Source organism: Octopus bimaculoides, chromosome 12 (assembly GCF_046866305.1).
Source record: "Octopus bimaculoides isolate indiv1 chromosome 12, ASM4686630v1, whole genome shotgun sequence".
NCBI classification, from domain to species: Eukaryota; Metazoa; Mollusca; class Cephalopoda; order Octopoda; family Octopodidae; genus Octopus; species Octopus bimaculoides.
The window spans coordinates 44,038,992-44,061,295 of NC_142939.1; the positions used below are offsets into that span (position 1 = coordinate 44,038,992).

A 22,304-nucleotide genomic window follows, 5' to 3' on the forward strand; every position below is an offset into this window, starting at 1 on the left:
TGTCTGTGTGTGTGTCTGTGTGTGTGTGTGTATGTGTGTGTGTGTGTCTGTGTATGTATGTGTGTGTGTGTGTGTGTGTGTGTGTGTGTGTGTGTGTGTGTGTGTGTGTGTGTAAACATTTCGTAGATATAATGAAGACATATTTTTTTTGGTGCAAAGCGATTAACGGATGAGCTTCGTAAAATAGATTATAATTACAAGCCAGACCGATAGTATATTCAATGATATAAAAGTGCAAATGATATAATTTTTCGCTTGAAAATATATCGAAGCAAGATATTGAAACAGATAAATCTATATATAATATTGCCGCAACTTTGTTGTTTGCAAAGGTTGTGATATTGTGTTGAACAAAAATCTGTGATATCAGTTAGGCTATATCTCTAGATATTATGAATTCCCGAATTTAGCCTGATGTGAGCTTTGTTTATTAGATTTGAAAGGAAATTACAAGATTATATCTTGATGTAGCATTATTATGAAGAAAATTTGCCATGTTTAGCGGATGTAGGATGCTCACGTAACACACACAGGCTATACGCTCCTGATATATTTTATCTCCGAACACATTAAATTAAGAGATCGACTCGCTGGCTGCTGCATTGTCGTGTCAGATTTGGGTAACGATTTAGCAGAGTCATTAGAACTTACTACAAAATGCTTGCTAATTTTGTTCACAATCGCTGAGCTCTAACTTGAAATTTGACAGGAATGTTAAACCTCAATAGTGGCCTTGAGGAAGATTTTTTTTTTAATATGTAGATAACTGGCAGTTGCTTCTCAACGCTACAGACGTTGATCAAGAGAAGCGTCAATGTAATTTGACGCCAGTGTCGTTGTAGTAACTGTCTTCACTCGAAAGGTTGAGAACAAACACCACATGATAACACATAAATCCGCATCATTTTATATAGTGTTATGTATCATTGATGTTAAAGACTATAGGGTGTGATGTCATAAGAGGCGATGCTATTCTTTTCCAAGTTCAGGAAACAATTTAGAAGCGACAAAGAACAGCGACAGATATGAGGTTTAAAATGAATGTCTCGAAGATAAATTAGAGTTATAAAATTACATTTCTACTAATGTTTTCCGATTAGCTGAATCTTGAGAAATCTGAGAAAGAGTCGGATAGAATATCGTGGATTATTTGTTCTCTTTGCGTCCTAAGTTCAAATTCAACCGGAATCAATATTACCATTCATCAGTTTGGGGTCGATAATTAAATTTCAAGCAAGAGAATAGTGGAGATAGTTAGAATTTGGATAAAATTTTATCTACTAATTCTGCCTCTTGGTTTTCTCAGATCTCTTATTCTAGAATAATACTGGAAAGACACTCTATATAGAAATGCGTATTCTGACACGTAAATAGTTGAACTAAGTAATGTTAGTCTATCTAGCTCACCCCTTAACTGGGTCAGTAGTTTTAACCTTCTAAACTCTGCCGCAGTAGAAGCTCCTGTATTATTCACATCTTAGCGAATCATTATAGAATCAGGACCCTGTATCAACAGCATTTAGATTCAAACGTCTCTACATATATTTCCTCGCCGCTGGTTTTCCGTTTCCTGATGGCTGGAAAATTAATAATGCCGTTACGTCTAATCTTTGCTAGTGGCTTTTATATCTGCCTGTAAACAGTGACACTGTGGCTGACTTCTGTTCAAGAAGACACTGTGGCTGACTTCTGGTCAAGAAGAGTTCAGAAGTAGGAGATTGAAAATACTTTGAAATGGAGGTCAGAGCAAATAGGGACAGAAGAGCAACATCAAAACTGTCAAATAGTTTAACAATGCCTGTAGGTGTAAGAAACGACCTACATCTAAGGTCAAGCTGATGGTGTTAAACCGCAGGACGGACTGTACTTAGCACCCAAGAAGCGATTTTGTCTATCTGATGTGCTTATTGTAATATCCATGTTCCCAGTTTACTCAGCATTGTGAAAGAAGGCAATAGCCCCAGGTCTTACGAAATGAATTCGAACTGAGACTCATCAATTGAAAGTTAAATTCATAACGGTAGAATCGTCTCGTTTTTTTTTTGTTTATTTTTTGTTGTTTGTAACTTTAGAATAATGTTAACCTGTTTATGTTAATTCTAAATCTAGAATATAAAGATATATTTCTTGAAGTAGTTTAAAGCAAGAAAGACGTGATAATATAATCGTAAAATTTTTAAGACTTTAAATTCGAAACGCATTCTATAATATTTATTTAAAATGGCCGCTAATCCTCCTGCAATATTAATGTATAATGTGCATTTTAACGAGTATAAAAATTATATTTATTTGCGAGATTATTATAAATATAATACAATGAAATTATTGTATACGGTGCTCAGGTATATAACGCATATGCAGTAATGTACAAATGTCTGGAAAGTGAACAGTGTATGAGTCAGATACATGCTTGCGTAGGTATGGAGGGGAGAAAATCAGGTGTAGTGTTGACGAATCTCCGGAAGCATAGAAGTTTTGAAGGATGCAGTGCTCCGACAGCTAACAACTGATGCCGGTAGTTTGTTCCATACTTCAGCAACTCTTAGGGTGAAAAAGTGTTTCTGAAAGTCATGGGAGCTGTGCTGTTTTCTGACTTTGTAAACATGTCCATGGGTGTTAGACAGGTGGAATTTGAAAAGATGCTCAGAGTTATTGTTAGTAAGATGGTTAATAATTTTATGGGTGTCTGCCAAGTCAGTTGCCAGACGTCAGAGTTTCAATGTATCCATGCCCAGGGAAGTAAGGCGTTCAGAATATGGCAAATGCCTGATGGAGGGTATTCTCTTGGTTGCACGTCGCTGAACGGTTTCCAGATTATTAATATCCTAGGCAAGATAGGGGTTCCAGACCGGTGATGCAAATTCCAGGTGAGGCCGCATCATAGCTATATAAAGCCTCAGTTAGATAGCCGTAGAGCGGCTCACAAAGGACTTGGTAAGTGATGCCAAGACACCCTCTGCCTTTTGGCAATTTTAGTATTGTGTTTTGTCCAACGCAAATCGCTGTCGACAATAATGCCCAGGTCACGTTCACAAGAAGACTTTTTGAGATTAGTGTTGTCGAGGGAGTAAGTAGACGCTGGGTTTTTCCTCCCCAAATGCATGGTGGTACATTTGTTCACAGCCAGCTTGAGTTGCCAGTCCATGATCCATTGCTGCATTGTGTCCAGGTCTGATTGCAATAAAGATCGATAATGTACAGAATCTGTCCTCTTTATTTCGAGGTACAGCTTGATGTCATCTGCATATTTCAGCACTGTGACATTCTTTAAGTTGGTATTTATGTCATTAATATATGCAACAAATAAAAGGGGGCCTAAAACATATCCCTGTGGTACACCAGATGTGATATCATAGGGCGAAGAGTGCTGTCCTAGAACTGTCACAACCTCTTTTCGGCCGATAATGAAGGATTTCAACCAGTTATAGAGATCATCTCTTACACCCATTGCAGGGAGTTTCACTGGAAGTTTTTTGTGTGACACAGAATTAAAAGCTTTAGCAAAGTCCAGGTAAACAACATCCACTCAGGAGCCGCCATCAGTGATTCGGGTAATGTCCTCAAGAAACTCGATGAGTTGATTACAGTAGCTGGAGTTAGGAATAAATCCAAATTGTGTCGGCTGGTTGAGGCTGTGAGACTTCCAGAAGTTCCAGAAGGTTTCTCTGACACATGATTCCATCAGTTTGGCGATGCAGCTAGTAAGACTGACAGGGCGATAGTTGACAGGTGATGTGCGGTCACCTTTTTTTAACACTAGCAGTTTTCCACTGTTCTGGAGTAATACCATTATCGTGACAGAATTGAAAGAATAGTGAAAGTTAGTTCAGAAGAAAGTACCCACTGCGTTTGAGAAGTAGGTATGTAACACCATCCAGACCAGGAGAGGCATAGTTACGTTTTTTCTTAAGGTGGCGTTGTAGCATTGCTGGTGTAAATTTCATAGCAGTTATAGAGTCTGGTGTCAGAGGTGATGAAGATGGAACATTTTGATTTTCAACAGTAAAGATGCCTGCATAGCATCCAGTAATAATTTCTGCACGTTCTTTGGAATTGTCAGTAATCTCTCCCGTGTGGGGATTGCGAAGGGGACCAACTGGAGAGTGAGGTCTCTGCTTTGAATGTACATACTTCCAGAACACTTTGCTGTCAGGGTTGGTTGCTATGCGCTGTTCGAATTCAAGTACTGCCTTTTTTGCCACCTGCTTGAGATGGTTGGATGATCTATTGCACTTTTTCCTGTTAATCTCTGATTTGAGCATTTTGCATTCCGGTTCAGCATTATAGCGTTCTTTCCTTGCAAGTCGGACTGCTGCAGTCTTCCAAATTGCACTATTGGATGTTTTTTTTTGTGCTTGCATGTTACCGATGCTGCACATGCCGTCCATATTGAATTCAGAGTGTTCTGAAGTATAGTATTCACATCTCCATAGACAAAAAATTCGAGCCAGTTTGGGCGTTGCATCTCCGTACAATAAGAGTTCCAGTCTGTTTTATTCCAGTCAAAGCGGGCAGTTTGAAGATGGTTGTGGTTTTTGTTACAATCAGAGACAAGTCGGTCATGATCATGGAATGATTAGCGTCACCTAAAAGTTATTCAGTAGTGACACTAATAATTGTTTCAGAAGTGGTAAATAGCAGATCCAAAATGTTGTTACCTCTTGTGGGGGAGATAATGACTTGGGACCAATTTGAATTCAGCACTAGCTCAAGGAAATCGTCTGCACTTTGCGGTCAACCTCAGGGAAATTGAAGTCCCCTGCAATATAAACATAAGTGGCTGATTTCATGGCAGCAACTCTGAGGATATCAAAAGGTTGTGTGTCTTGATGATAATTTGGTGGGCGGTAAAAAACTCCAAGTAGAAGTGTTGACATGGTCATGTGAATATTGCAGAAAAATACTTCCTGTTGAGATTGGTTCAAATCATTAAAAGAAATTGCCGATAGGTTTGAACGAACGTAGACCATCACACCCTCACCACGGCGATTAACGCGGTCTTTGCGGAACAGGTTGTAGCCAGCTATGCTGAAAACCCCATCACAGAGTGCAGAATGTGCACATGTTTCCGTGATTGTGATGAAATCTGGGTCGATACTTTTGACGTAAGAGTCAAAAAGATGTAACTTGTTGAATAAACTACGTCCATTTAAGGACAACAGTTTGTATTTGGATTTCAGATGATGATGATATACAGGAGACGGTTGATTGTTCTTCTTTAGTTTCCCATGAAATTTGTATTGCCAGTTATTGTGGGTACAGTATGTTCAGATCAACAGATATCCCTTATCCATGACTCACCAGACTTGACGAATTTCTATATTTGCCCATCATCACGTAGAAGGATTCCGCAACAGCACGTTTCACACGTATTTGCCAGCGTATCTCTTGTATGTCAATATTATTTTGCAAGATTGTTCAGGAACTTAGATTGAATTATATTAAAGAAACAACTGTTTAAACTGAAGAAAACTACAAAAGATTATTATTGTTTCCTTCCACCTCAGAATTATCCTAAAGTCCCTCTACCTCTTCCTATTCTCTTTGGTGTCTTGATCATGATTGAATCCATCTTCTAACTACTGCAAACTGAGAGTTCAAGATGTTTGATGCAATGGACATGTTCTCGCTAACTTGCTACATATACGTGGGTGTGCTGCAAAGTTCCTGGCTCTGGGTAGAAGAAAATATTGGAAGATCGGTTAATTATGATTTTATTCAACATATTCCCCTCTCAGAGTCACACACTCATTGCAGCGTTTCTTCAATTTTTCTAAGCCCTAGAAAAGAACTTGGAAATTTGGGCTTTGAACCAGGCCTTTCTCGACATCTTTAAAGCCAGGAACATTTCTGCACTCCCTCTTTTTCTGTAGATAAGTTTTATGAAATATTTGTTAATCCCCTTGATATAATGAATATAATACTAAAATACCAACGTAAACGTATCTGAATAAATAAAATAATTAGTAGTCTTTTTATAACTTCGTTGAAACAATATTGTTTCAATAGTTAATGCAAATAAATACTTCTCCTGGCTATATATTTTGAGAAACTCTATGTATTTCGAAATGTCTCTATTGGTTGTGAGTTATCTACTGGAGGCGGGGGTGGATTATACATCTGGCATTAAGTTCATTATTGTAATTCACTTTACACTACTGAAATTCGGAATTCAGTTGAAAATCGTCATCTGATCGGAATAAAGTCGAAATAAATTTGTTAATAATTCATTCAAAATGTAAGCCTGCAGCGCATTAACAAATTTACCTAACACGCATGATACAAATATCATTCATTTAGCATCTAATTAGGTTGAATATAAGGATTAATTAAAGCTAAATAATAACTTGCGTTAATGTCTAAAGTACAGTGCGTGGCAGAAGCTTTTGGGGATGTAGAACACACATGTTAATGGGTGAATGTAAAGTTATATATTATACACACACGCACGCACGCACACACGCACACACACACACACATACACACATATACTCATAAACAAAAGAACACAAGTGGAGTTCAAAATGTTCTCCGGGTGTTTCGGTAGCATTTTATTGAAGCATTCTTAGAACACATCATAGGAAAATTTCACGATTCTCAGGTAAATTTTAGTCACATATAAACATGCAAGCTAAAAGCAGAAGATTCACATGATGTTAGTTGGTGACAGAGAGACAGACTGACAGATAGATAGATAGATAGATAGATAGATAGATAGATAGATAGATAGATAGATAGATAGATAGATAGATAGATAGATAGATAGAGAGATAGATAAATAGATAGATAGATAGATATGTTTCTTTATTAGCCACACAGGGCTCAACATCGAAGGGACAAAATACAAATGTAGAGTTTTTCTTTTCGAGGGGGGCGAAAACAAAGCAGAAAGAAAACAAACACAAGTGGGGACAACGATGAAAAAAAACATCGTAAAACGTTTGGGGTATTTACAAAAAATACGAAATAATACAGAAAATTCCCAATAAATGGGGAGGTTATCCGTGGAAAGAAAAACCTACGAAAAGACCACGGAAACCTCGGTCTTTAGTGTCACAATTTGTTAAATAAAATTTCTTTTGTTTATGCAAGAAGCGTAAGTAACTCTCTGTTTACAAAATTTTAAAACGTTTTATAGAATCATGGTCAAGGTGGCTTCGTCATTTATACGTGCCATTCTTGCTACGTGTATCCATCTTTTTTCGAAACGTTTGCTAGACAACACTTGCCTCTCTACTCTCACCTTCCTTTTCAAGTGATACTTGAAAAAGTTGATGAGAGATTGACCAGAGAGGAAAGTGTTTGTCTCTGATCCTTTCAGACGCGTCCACCAGATGCATTCTTTCGCCATAGCCACAAGTACGATAAATACAGCTCTTCCTTCCCGTTTAAAGGAAGGAGGCGTGACGATATTGACGATAGACTCGGTTGATAAACCGACTCGTCCCACACGCGACAGCAGTCGTTCGACATAAGCCCACAGCTCCGAAATGATTGGACACTGCACGAGTGCGTGCAGAACAGTTTCGTCGCTCTGACCGCATCTCGGGCAGGTCGGCCCCGCATTTCGCGAGCCGTGTCTATAGAGCTTATCCCGAACGGGTAGCGCTTCTCGGTAGCACTGCCAGGCCAGGGATCTCTGGAAGTTGTCCATAGATCCCGGCCCGAAAGTCGTCCTGAACAGGCGGGTCAGGTATTCCTCGTCGACGCCCAGGTTCGCCCCGAGATCGTCGTCGTACCTGCCCTCCACTAATCCCCTATAGAATGACTTCGTTGTGATGCAGCCGCTCAAGGTCGACCCGGGACGACAAAGTTGTTGCAGAGCAACGCGACACTCACGGTGCCATTCGCCATTCCTCGGCCTCTTTTTGATCCACGACTGCAGCTCGGTCATGGAGACGAGCTGCGGGAAAGCGCGTCGCACAAACGGCGACCACACCTGCTCACCGTCGTCTACGTAGAGCCGGAGATGTCGCAGTCTCAGCGCATGTCTGTGCATCATCAACCACGGCATGCCCAGCCCTCCTTTCAGCAGGTGTTGGCAACAAACGGATCGCCTCACCATCGGAACGCATCCTTTCCACAAAAAGCGGAAGAGGATGCGCTCCATTTCGGTGATGGCGCGATCGGGACAAGGCACGACGGTCAGGCGGTATTCGATGACGGACGCGATGTACGCGTTCGCCACCTCCGCCCGACCTTTTAGGGACAGTTTCCTCTCGGACCATTGCCGGCAGAGAGTGGCCACCCTACTCGTTATCTCGTCCCAGTTCTTCTCCATTTCCAGGTCCGGACCGAACCAGACTCCGAGCAACTTGACCGGACCGTCCGTCCAGCGTCCCACTACTGAGGCGCTGCCGGACGGTATGGGCTTGCTTCTCCAGGTGCCGAGCAGCAAACCCACCGACTTATCCTGGTTGATTTTCGCTGCCGTCACCGCTTCGTAGTCTTTCAGCGTCTCGCCGACAAGCTCAATGTGCTCGTGGCTAGACGCTATGACGGTGACGTCGTCAGCGTATGCAGATACGCTCGTCCCGCACCCCAGTTCTCGCGGGATGCCCCTCAGCGTCGCCAGCTTCCGCAGTAGTGGCTCTAGAGTCAATACGTACAGGAGCGGCGACAGGGCGCATCCCTGACGAACCGAACGTGCAATGTCGAAGGGTCCCGATAGACGTCCATTGACGCGAACAACCGAACGGATGCCTGTGTACAAGGCAGCCATCCAGCCGCGGAAAACGGGACCGAAGCCGGCCGCTTCGAGGACGGCCTCCAAGTATCGATGGTCTACCCTATCGAAAGCTTTGGATTGATCCAAATTGATCAGGGCCCCACCCATGCCAGGTTCCTTAACTACCCTCTCTATGATGTAGCGCATCAGATGGAGGTTGTCATGGATGCTCCGGCCCGGCACGGCACACGTCTGCTCCGTGCCGACCAGTTTCTCGATGACAAGCGCCAACCGCTTGGCTAACACCTTGGCCAAAATTTTCATGTCTGCATTGAGCAGAGTGATGGGCCTAAAGTTATCTATGGTGTCCCCCTTGTTTGGATCTTTCTTCAGCAGCGTTACCGCTCCTCGGCTCACAAAACCGGGAATGCTCCCGTTCTGCTGCCAGTTGCAGTACACGGCCGCCAAGACGTCTCCAAACAAGTCTGGCATACAGTTGTAAAGCTCGTAGGGCAGACCATCCAAACCCGGAGATTTGTCCGTCGAGCAACCCGCCATCCCGTCCCTCACCTCTTCCGCCGTGATGACCCCTTCGCAGCACTCCGCCTCTCTTGCCGAGAGTCGTGGCAAGCTGTGCAGGTAGGCACTAAAGTCCACCCTGCCTTCTCGCTCGCTACTCCTCGCGAACAGTCGGGCAAAATGCCGCTGAAACGCCTCGCACATCTTGCTCGGCTCGAGCAATTTGCGCCCCTGTTCGTCTACCAGAGACCGGATGGTGGCTCTGTTACCCCGCTGCGCCTCCGCCACCCGGGCCTCTCGTGCGGCTCCAACACCTTCATTCCTCAGAGCACGCATCCTTGCCCTGACAGCACACCCTTCGTGTTTAGCATTGAAGTGTTGGTCGAGGGCCAACCTCGCCGCTAAAACGTCGGATGCGATGCCACTTCGCAATGCCTCTTCTAACTTTATCACTAGCTCCCCCTCTACTATGTTCCTCTCTACAGCTAGTGCCCTGCTATACCTTATTGCTTCCGCCCTTACTGCTCTCTTGAGGGCAAACCACCATTTGTTGTTGACGATGGCTCCCGTCAAAGCCCTCTTTACTAACGTGCTAATCCGGTCTCTGAAAACCTGTCTCGACGGGAAAGACGCTTTTAGTTTCCAGTAACCGGGACCCTGCCTATGTGCCTTATCTAAGTCTAGCGTACACGTCACAAGTTTGTGATCCGTGTAGCTGACTATGTGGACCTGTGGAATCCTAAACTATCTCTATCTCTTGTCCTACACACTATCCTATCTAGATACGATCTCGACGACCCAATGCGGTTGCTCCAAGTCCAAGTTGGCACATTTGGGTGGTCGAGTCGGTACCTGTCAGACAACTGGAAGCGTCTGAGCAGGTCTATGAGGCCTTTGCATCCCCTTCTAGTTTTGTCACTCCCCACGTAGTCTAGATGCGTGTCCAAGGTAGCATTCCAATCCCCCACTAAAAGTAAGGGACGAGACGTTCCCAGGAATACTTCTAGACGTCGAAAGAAGTCCGTCCGACCTGTTAAAGGAGGCACATAAACTGCCAGCAACCGAAAAGCGCCTCCATCGCTGCCGTCCACATCTAGGACAACCAGTCTACCCTCCGAGTCCGTAAATATCGTCTTTACTTGGAGATTCAGACTCTTGCGAAACAGAACCGCCGTGCCACTACCGCCCATCCTCGGCAGACGGGGGGGAAAATAAATGTTAAACTGTCCGCCAAACATGGACTTTAGGGCCCGCGGTTCATGGAGTCTGGTCTCACTAATGGCTATGATATCCAAATTGTGTGACTTGATGTCATTTAAGAGGTACCCTTGTTTCCCAGGGGACCCTAAGCCACGCACATTCACACAACCAATCTTCACCATGATTCTATTTATACGTGTGCTTTAAAGCACAAAACAAAAGAACAGAAAGTTACTTACCGTTCGAAGGTTTTGTTTCCTTCTTGGATTTTTCACCAAGGAGGCTATTGTACAATTTCTTGCACAAATATTTCTGGAATCCCCCTACCGAGTTGGGGTAGAGGGATTTTATTTTGTGTAATGCTGGTGTTACATGATAAATTTTAATATGTTTTGGCGGTGTTGTGCGTGGGTGGTTGTTTGTTTTGATGTCGTTATTTGTGATGTTTGTTTTAGAGTTGATGTAATTCATCAACTCTGTGTTTGTAGTGTCTATTGCTGTTAGCATTGTTTTTGGTGTGTTATCATTGGTGTTTATCGTGTAGGCGTTGGGAGTGGTTTCGGGAGATGTGAATGTCCCTGCTTTGTTGTTGTTCGTTTTTCTTTTTTTGCTCCTCTTCCTCTTTCCTTTTTGGGCAATTTTCCATTCCTCAGTACTTGACTCGTCTTCAGATGAAAACTCTGAGGAATCGGAAGGAGGTAGGGGCATGTTGTATGCTTCTGTGTTTGCTTGTGTAAGTGGTTGTATTGTTGTTTTTGTTGTTGTTGGTTGGTGAATTTTTGGTTGTGGTGTAAGTGATGTGGGGGAAGGGGTATCAGCTTTTGTATTGTCTTTTCTTTTGTCGTCTTCTTTGTTAATTTTGTAGTTTTTGTTGTATTTTCTTTCGTTGATGTTGTTGATGTTGCTTTTATTGTTTTTTGTGTGGATGGCGGTGTGGGCAGCAAGGCTTTTTTGTGTGTTTAGTTAGTTCTTGTTGTTGTTATTGTGTTTTTCGGGCAGTCGGACACTCCTTTTTAAGGTGTGCCTCGCTGTCGCATAAGTAACAGCGAGGCCGCCTGACCTCTACTACTATATGCAACTTTTGGTTTGTTGCCAAACGGATGTATGGTGGGATTTTTTTCATTTCTTGTTCGTTTGTGGAACAAGATTTGTATGCTTTTTCCGGTCCAATAGCTCTCTCCAGCGTTTATTTTTAGTATGTTGATGTTGTCCATATCAACACATATGGCCGATATCAACCATAGTGTGTCGATTGTTGGAGGTGCGTGCTTTATTGTTACCTTTGTTACCTTTTGGCCAAGGTAACTGGGTAACATTGTTATTTCAGGTGTGTGAAGAGTTAGCGTTGAATACGTCTTTACCAACTCTTCATTTCGAAAAATCACCTGTACCTGTGCAAATCTATACCAAGTAATATATGTTTTTTTTATCCCATATTGATTGCAAACATTTTTGAATTTTGTCTATACTGTCCTGTTCCGGCCTTCTATTTTTAGTGTTTATTATTTTATATATTATTGTTTTTCTACTTGTTTCCTCTAATATGTGTTGTGGTATGTTTAAGTGTACTTCACCGCTTTCTTTGGTGATTAATTTTCTCGTTTCTATTATTTCTTTTGTTGTGTAAGACACAACAGTTTCACTTTGCTTCAAAGCTTCAGCAAAGTTTTTGTTTTTGTTATTGTTGTTATTGTTGTTGCTGGTGCTGGCACTGGTATTGGTGCCAGATGTGATATTTGTGTCAGTGGTGTTGTGGCTTTTTCCTTCCTCTCTTTCGCTTCCTGCTGGTGAAGAGAGCAAAGGTTGAGTTGAACTATTGCTGCTGCTGCTGCTGTTGTTGTTGTTGTCGTTGTTGTTGGTGGTGGTGGTAATGGTGACGTCACCAGAATTGGTGCTGACGTCAGATTCTTTGGAGGCATTGTCCACGTTCTGTTTTGTAACCTTGGTTACAGTTTTGTCTTTGTTGTTGTTGGTGGTGGTGGTGGCGGTGTTAACACTTGAATTTGTGTGTGTAAATTCTTTTTTCTTTTTCTCCATTCTCTCGTTTAACTGTGAGGAAGGAAGACTAGGAAATTCTTTTTCGAACGAAACACTGCAAAATGCAGCGTTCGTGTCACAAAGATTTTCATGGCTACAAGACGCCATCGTCTCAAAAAAAAAATGGCTAGAAAGCCGAAATTGGTTTTTATATCCTGGAAATGTGCCACACAGGGCAGATTTCCGTCGCAAAAAACTTGCACCAGAGAGTCTACAAGTTGTTATACAACTTTGTATATAAAATAAACTTTACAAACAAACTTTTTAAAACATGAAAAAGGCAAAACTTACGGAGCCGACACGTCTACCGTCCGTCCATAGAGATAGGTTTCTTTATTAGCCACACAGGGCTCAACACAGAGGGGACAAAATACAAATGTAGAGTTTTTCTTTTCGAGGGGGTCGAAAACAAAGCAGAGAAAAAAACAAAAGTGGGGACAACGATGAAAAAAAACATCGCAAAACGTTTGGGGTATTTACAAAAAATACGAAATAATACAAAAAATTCCCAATAAATGGGGAGGTTATCCGTGGAAAGAAAAACCTACGAAAAGACCACGGTAACCTCGGTCTTTAGCGTTACAGTTTGTTAAATAAAATTTCTTTTATTTAAGCAAGAAACGTGAGTAACTCTCTGTTTACAAAATTTTAAAACGTTTTATAGAATCATGGTCAAGGTGGCTTCGTCATTTATACGTGCCATTCTTGCTACATGTATCCATCTTTTTTCGAAACATTTCCTAGACAACACTTGCCTCTCTACTCTCACCTTCCTTTTCAAGTGATACTTGAAAAAGTTGATGAGAGATTGACCAGAGAGGAAAGTATTTGTCTCTAATCCTTTCAGACGCGTCCACCAGATGCATTCTTTCGCCATAGCCACAAGTACGATAAATACAGCTCTTCCTTCCCGTTTAAAGGAAGGAGGCGTGACGATATTGACGATAGACTCGGTTGATAAACCGACTCGTCCCACACGCGACAGCAGTCGTTCGACATAAGCCCACAGCTCCGAAATGGTTGGATACTGCACGAGTGCGTGCAGAACGGTTTCATCGCTCTGACCGCATCTCGGGCAGGTCGGCCCCGCATTTCGCGAGCCGTGTCTATAGAGCTTATCCCGAACGGGTAGCGTCTCTCGGTAACACTGCCAGGCCAGGGATCTCTGGAAGTTGTCCATAGGTCCCGGCCCGAAAGTCGTCCTGAACAGGCGGGTCAGGTATTCCTCGTCGACGCCCAGGTTCGCCCCGAGATCGTCGTCGTACCTGCCCTCCACTAATCCCGTATAGAATGACTTCGTTGTGATGCAGCCGCTCAAGGTCGACCCGGGACGGCAAAGTTGTTGCAGAGCAACGCGACACTCACGGTGCCATTCACCATTCCTCGGCCTCTTTTTGATCCACGACTGCAGCTCGGTCATGGAGACGAGCTGCGGGAAAGCGCGTCGCACAAACGGCGACCACACCTGCTCACCGGCGTCTACGTAGAGCCGGAGATGTCGCAGTCTCAGCGCATGTCTGCGCATCATCAACCACGGCATGCCCAGCCCTCCTTTCAGCGGGTGTTGGCAACAAACGGATCGCCTCACCATCGGAACGCTTCCTTTCCACAAAAAGCGGAAGAGGATGCGCTCCATTTCGGTGATGGCGCGATCGGGACAAGGCACGACGGTCAGGCGGTATTCGATGACGGACGCGATGTACGCGTTCGCCACCTCCGCCCGACCTTTTAGGGACAGCTTCCTCTCGGACCATTGCCGGCAGAGAGTGGCCACCCTACTCGTTATCTCGTCCCAGTTCTTCTCCGTTTGCAGGTCCGGACCGAACCAGACTCCGAGCAACTTGACCGGACCGTCCGTCCAGCGTCCCACTACTGAGGCGCTGCCGGACGGTATGGGCTTGCTTCTCCAGGTGCCGAGCAGCAAACCCACCGACTTATCCCGGTTGATTTTCGCTCCCGTCACCGCTTCGTAGTCTTTCAGCGTCTCGCCGACAAGCTCAATGTGCTCGTGGCTAGACGCTATGACGGTGACGTCGTCCGCGTATGCAGACACGCTCGTCCCGCACCCCAGTTCTCGCGGGATGCCCCTCAGCGTCGCCAGCTTCCGCAGTAGTGGCTCGAGAGTCAATACGTACAGGAGCGGCGACAGGGGGCATCCCTGACGAACCGAACGTGCAATGTCGAAGGGTCCCGATAGACGTCCATTGACGCGAACAACCGAACGGATGCCTGTGTACAAGGCAGCCATCCAGCCGCGGAAAACGGGACCGAAGCCGGCCGCTTCGAGGACGGCCTCCAAGTATCGATGGTCTACCCTATCGAAAGCTTCGGATTGATCCAAATTGATCAGGGCCCCACCCATGCCAGGTTCCTTAACTACCCTCTCTATGATGTAGCGCATCAGATGGAGGTTGTCATGGATGTTCCGGCCCGGCACGGCGCACGTCTGCTCCGTGCCGACCAGTTTCTCGATGACAAGCGCCAACCGCTTGGCTAACACCTTGGCCAAAATTTTCATGTCTGCATTGAGCAGAGTGATGGGCCTAAAGTTATCTATGGCGTCCCCCTTGTTTGGATCTTTCTTCAGCAGCGTTACCGCTCCTCGGCTCACAAAACCGGGAATGCTCCCGTTCTGCTGCCAGTTGCAGTACACGACCGCCAAGACTTCTCCAAACAAGTCTGGCATACAGTTGTAAAGCTCGTAGGGCAGACCATCCAAACCCGGAGATTTGTCCGTCGAGCTACCCGCCATCGCGTCCCTCACCTCCTCCGCCGTGATGACCCCTTCGCAGCACTCCGCCTCTCTTGCCGAGAGTCGTGGCAAGCTGTGCAGGTAGGCACTAAAGTCCACCCTGCCTTCTCGCTCGCCACTCCTCCCGAACAGTCGGGCAAAATGCTGCTGAAACGCCTCGCACATCTTGCTCGGCTCGAGCAATTCGCGCCCCTTCCGTCCATAGAGATAGATAGATAGATAGATAGATAGATAGATAGATATATAGATATACAGATAGATAGATAGATAGATAGATAGATAGATAGATAGATAGATAGATAGATAGATAGATAGATAGATTGATTGAGAGAGAAGGGGGGAGATAGAGGTTGAGAGTATATTTGGAATATTACGAAAATGTTGAATATTTCTTTGCTTTCTTAATTCGATATAAGCACATAAACATTGTTTTTTTTTTCTTTTTCAATATTACAATAGCAAGCAGTATCATTAGCACGCCAGGCGAAATAAATAGCAGTATTTTGTCCGTGGTTATGTTCAGCCACGATCGAATTTGCCTTTCATCCTTTCTGTATACATAAATAAGTACCAGTTGAGCACTGGGGTCGATGTCATTGACTCATCTCCCTCTTCGAAAATTGCTGGCCTTGTGCCAAAATTTGAAACCTATATAATACAAGCGAAAGGGAACTAAGTTTATGTCTAAGCAACTTGAATATTATAATAATTTGTGGGGATGCAAAAAGTAATACATTCTAATAAAAACATCGCATTCGGTATGTATATTTGTATCGATTTTGTTGAAAGCTGTATATCAGGGTTAGATGAAATTAAAACACATAAATAATGACCTAAAGTGTATCGACTTGCTAGAACCTTCTCTCCTCTTTAGAACAGTGTTTACTTAGATGCTGAGAATATTCGCAATTTATTTATTTTCCTCGTTATTTTCTTTAGAATCTTGTTCAGGATTAAATTTATATTTTCTAATTGTTGCAAGTTTGCGGAAGGTGACAATTTTATCGTCTCTATTTGCCTCCACTGATAAGAGATCTGGTAATGTATCTACGTTATTCACAATCTCTCTTGGAGTTGTAATTTACGTCGGATTTATATTGATGGGCATAATTAACACCACCTCTATCAAGTTTGACAGGATCTGTACAAGTACGTTCAATCCGGGGCAACATTTTTGGAGATGAATGACAGTTGTTCAGGCTAGTTTGTCATTCCAACACACTACAGATATTAATCAAAAGGAAAGGCATCCGATTTCGGCCGATACAGCTTGGTACAAGTGTTTTTGCAGGCATTAGTTTTAGAATTCAATGAACCAGAACTATTACATGTTTCAGTCATTGGGCGGCAGACATACCGGACTACGGCCTTGGGGGGTTTAGTCGAATGAATCCACACCCCACCCATTCTAATATATTTAAGGCTGTATATCTAAGGCCGATACTTATTCCAACTATTTTACAGCAATTCTAAGTTATGGGGGCGTAAACAAATCCACTCCGTACGAGAAACATGTGACAAACACAAAGCCAGAGACACGCACATAATGTACACACACACACACACACTCCCACATATGCACACACACACACACACACACATACATATATATATATATATATATATATATATATATATATATATATATATATATATATACATGTATGTCTGATAACGGACTGAGTCAATGACTATTGGAAACGTTACAAGACAACGGAAATTTTTGTAAATTTAAATAAATAAATGAATGGAAATCAGACCGGTGAGTGTGTTAAATTAATAAGGCACAAAACGAGAATGACTCTCCCCCAGACAATATAATATGCTTCAACACACGAATTCACATAAAGAGTCTTGCAAACCAAATACAAAAACGATATATATAAATATATATATATATATATATAGATAGATAGATAGTTAAATAGATAGATAGATATGTATGTATACATTTATATCCATACACACACACATATATACATATATATATACACATACACACATACGCGTGCGCGCCCAAACACAGGACAGGCGTCTATCTGTTTCCATCTACCAAATCCACCTCCAAGTTTTTGATCGGGTCGTGGCTGCACTAAAAGACACTTGCCCAAGTTGCCGCGCACAGTAACTGAACCCCATACAACGTGTTTGGGAAGCAAGCTTCTTACCCCAAAGTCATTTGACTGACTTTGCAACAGTCCCACTCAATTCCAGTTCAAGATTAATATTTTAGGTATTTAACGAACCGAAATGGATGAAAGTCTAAATTAAACTAGGTGGGATTTGAACTCAGAGCACAGAGAGTTCGAACAAATACGGCTTGTCATTGTATTCCACGTTCTATCGATTTAGCCAATTCACCATCTTTGAATAGAATACATGACGGAACATAAAGATCTTCCGCATTTGGAGGCAGCGCCTTGTGGACGTAATTAGAAGTTGAGAGGCGGGACAGGTTTCATTTTAAAAGGTATGATCCAGCATTGCTGTAGTCATTATTAATTCCTCAAACACTTCTTTCGTTTTTTAAGTTCTACCATTTTCGTGTTCGTCGTTAATTACTCAAATACTTAAGGGGAGACGTAGGGTGGCCGGCAAGGTCACCAGGTTTAAGCCCTTGTGGCCTTTCCCTTTGGGTATACCTAAAGGAAAAGGTTTTCCGACACCATCCTGGAACTCTTGAGGACTTGAAAGAAAGGATTCTGGGGGAAATCAACGCAATAACACCTGTGACACAAATAGTCTTGGAGAACTTCGAGGAACGACTGCATCAATCTATTGTCAACAACGGCCGTCATTTGCCTAATATAGTCTTTAAAACCCAGTAAAATAAACTGTTTTTATCTTCTTTTCAGAAACAAAATAAATTTGTTTCTGGATGGTTGAGTTCTCTGTTTATATTCATGCACAATGTCGGAGATCTTTATGCTTCATCCTGTATATAAGTAGGGCAGAAGAGTGTAACAGAAATAGAGGTGACGGGGGAGGGCACAAGGGACCTAGTTTCTTAATTTTACATTTATGATTATTTTTCTTCTGCTAAATATTACGAATCCAGCGACCAGCTATGAAATATATAAGCGGCCATTTCAATAAAATATTCTCTTAGTGTGCAGTTAACTTTCTCTTTATTAGACATCGGAAACCTTATGTTTTAATATGATAGAAATATGTATAATTTTGTAGATCAACACAGTGATGCATTCATAGCTACTTCAAGAAGTATGGTAACATTGATGATTCTCCTTGGTGGAATAGTGAACACATTTGTCTCACATTACTGGTTCTTCAAAACGTAACTATATCCAAACTGTATAATGAACTTTCACTATATTGAATATACTGCTACCAAATTAACTCAACTACGTATATATGAAGTTTTGTATATACATACATGATCCACAGAATGGGAGCGCTTCTCTGAGGAGAACCATTGAGAACGAAAATTATCTGTAGTTGTCAGTGATCAAATTGCTAGAATTCATTTATTGGATATCGTGTATGCGAATTGATTATAACAAGAAGATTTTGTGCGTTTGCTTTGGTTTTTCGTTTTGAGTTGTCAACCTTCAAAGCATTTAAGAAGTGTTCAATAATTTTCGCATCTTTTCCATTAAAAGTGTTATCTATCTTTTAAGTTAATTAAAGTTATCACATTCAACAAAGTGTGTAGGCGCTACTTCTCCGAATTTAGAGATCACGTCTCCGGTACTACGATGTGGGATTAGAATGTCACAAGAAAGAATCGCATGGCAGGTGCTTCCAGCCTGGCAGTTTAGCAGGAGATTTCCACGAAGGGGGAGACGATAGGAGAATCCAGCCGGAGATTGTTTTGACAGTTGCTTCTAATAGAAGTGCATGAAACAGGACTCTTTCTCTATCTCTCCCTCTCTCTATATCACTCTATCTCTCTTTCGCTCTTTCTTTCTTGCTTTCTCTCTCCCCTCACTCTCTCTCTCACGATTCTCCCAGGAATAGAGGACTGAGAATACAGATGGATGGACGGATGGCTCAATCGATAACTGGAATGATAACTGGGTCGATGAACGTAAAGTATAGTAGGGCCTTTTCTAAGATGTTATTGCAAAGCAAACTCAGACAACAGTGGTACTGTAAGTCTAAATCTAATGACATAAACCGACTTTGGAGTGGATGTGTGGTAAGTAGCTTGCTTACGAACCACATGGTTCCAGGTTCAGTACCACAGCGTGGCGCTTTGGCAAGTGTCTTCTACTATAGCCTCAGGCCGACCAAAGCCTTGTGAGTGGATTTGGTAGACAGAAACTGAAAGAAGCCTGTCGTATATATGTATATATATATATATCTATATACATGTGCGTGCGTGTGTGTGTGCGTGTGTGTGTGCATGTGTGTGTGCGTGTGTGTGCGTGTGTGTGTGTGTGTGTGTGTGTGTGTTTGTCCCCCCCAACATCGCTTGACAACCGATGCTGGTGTGTTTACGTCCCCGTAACATAGCGGTTCGCCAAAAAAGACGGATAGAATAAGCACTAGGCTTACAAAAGAATAAGACCTGGGGTCGATTTGCTCGACTAAAGGGTGTGCTCCAGCATGGCCACAATCAAATGACTGAAACAAGTAAAAGAGTAAAAAGAGAGTCTATTACTTTAGGAATGTTGACAGAATATTTCTCGAGGACGTATCGTATAAATACACGATGCATATAAACTTGGATAATATTGACGTACAGTACATATTCTGCGAGTCTAATTGATGCAGCAAGTATATAGCTACTGGTGTATGTATAGATGTATTCATCTATGTATGCATAGACGTGTATATATATATATATATATATATATATATATATATATATATATGTTGGGGTGGGGTTGTGTGTGTGTGTGTGTGTGTGTGAATGTGTGTGTGTGTGAATGCGTGTGTGTGTGTGTGCACGTACGCAAAGATACACACGCGAATATGTATATACGGATGACTTATAACTTATGTGAATTCATATTGATGCGTTATTAATATTCAACTATAAATTAAATATATATAGATTCATATTTTTTTTGTAATATTCTTTTTCCTGAGAATCAACATTAAAATAACCGCCGGCAGAACGTAAAGGGGAAATCGATAAAATCGATGGCTAAATCGTTATTTTTAATTTTTAATATGTACTAATTTACAACTCTGACACATCTTTGTATGTATATATATATATATATATATATATATATATATATATATATATATATATATAATATTATATATACAGATATATATATGCATATATATATATGTGTATATATATATGTATTTACATATATATATATATACGCACATACACATACATACATATGTACGTATGAATTGAAGTGAATATGTGTGTGCGTGCATGTATGTATACGTATATATATATATATGTATATAGATATACTATATATAATATATATATATGTATCTACATACACACACTTATATATACATGTGTGTGTATGTATGTATATATGTATGTATGTATTGTGTTTATACGCGTATTTGTTTAAATCTAATAGGTGAGTAAAAAGATGGATATGTGATATTAAAGAGATGAAAACTGCAATATCAACAACAACAACAGCAGTAGCAGCAGTGTCAGCAACAACAACAACAACAACAACGGTTTCATCGACAGATTTTCCATGATTATTTTAAGTAATATATCGGCAGGTATAATCAACTGAACAAACACGAAACCAAAGTGGAAATTTCAAACATTGAATATTTTATTTGCAGTTTGTTTCTTGAATTTCGTTTTTATAAAGTGTTTTCGATTTTAATTAAAACACAAACCAGTTAACATTTAATACATTCCATGTAATTTACAAACTGCATACATGGAAAACTGTAATGTCTCGAGAAATTCTTTCGCGTAACGGATGGCATAGAGTGCCGAGCTAAAAGTCTAAGGTATTCGTTTATAGGTCGGAATTGTTTATAAATCACATCATACTGATGTTCTTTCTTCATCTGTGTGTCTGTCTACCTCTCTACCTATTCATCCATCCATCCACCTATCTACCAATATATCTATTTTTTTAAACATAAATATGTCTCAGCTAAAATTGGCCCACTATATGCACCTTAATAGAGCCATCTGGTAGAGCCTACCGAGTCATTTTCAAATGTAGTTTTGTTGTATCACAACCCGTTCAAGACATGAGTAGGTAGTTGTTATTGGTTGGGATATAACCAAGTGTAGTTAGTTAGGCTGGCATCCATCGGCTAAATTTTGTCCAAATATCGTTTGAAGGTTATCGGATTTCTTCTTCCTTGATTTAATTTTTGTTAATTTTAGATAGAGTAGGACTTTTAAATAAATAGTAATTATGTTGCGATGTGGATGTGTGTGCTTGGAGCAGCAATTGTACGGGATAATCATATCCCGTCTGATTAAAAAGGATCTGGACTGTTGCTATGGTAACATGCACAACGTGCACAGAGCCAATGTGCACAGAGTGAAGCCGCTTACCGCTGATTAAGCTTAAACAGTCATGCATACACACTAAGGCATAATGTTCACGCTCACTTCTGTTTTATATAGTAGAGCTTGGAATGATCTATGTATATTTTATGTTTATATGTCTAAAGGCAGGATTTTCTCCGAGGACGAGCTCCGAAGCGGAGATCTGCTCATGTGGAAGTGCACTCGACCATGTTGGATATGGCTTTAGATGTGTATAATATTTGTTTTCTATTTTTTCAATGCCTGTAGTTACCGACGTATTAAATCTGTCGAAACGAAGGGATATATCATTTCCCATAGTCGCAGACGTATTTAGGGTTATTGTAAAATATGGGTTTATTTGATTAAAAAACATGTCACACGTATTAAGAACAATATATTGTATTCAAAATATTTAAGAATCATTGATGTAGCATTTTGAAAATATGAACATACGACCCATTTAACATTTGTCAGAGAATCAGGATCAAGAGAAATTAGAACTATATATGATGTTTTTGATGGCTATAAGTGGTCTATTGTGCATCCTAAGCTGTCGTTATATATACGGAGTGACTATTATGTTATACATTATATGTGTTACGTATGTGCACGGTGGAATAATTCGTCTGGACGTATAGTCACACAAATATACGCGCGCGCACGCACACACACGC

At 41.6% G+C, this 22,304-nt stretch overlaps 1 pseudogene; it reads right to left on the bottom strand.

Moving 5' to 3' along the window:
* Positions 1 to 2,435: 2,435 nt before the first annotated feature.
* LOC149133085 (uncharacterized) lies at positions 2,436 to 3,160 on the bottom strand (annotated as a pseudogene).
* Positions 3,161 to 22,304: the final 19,144 nt, after the last annotated feature.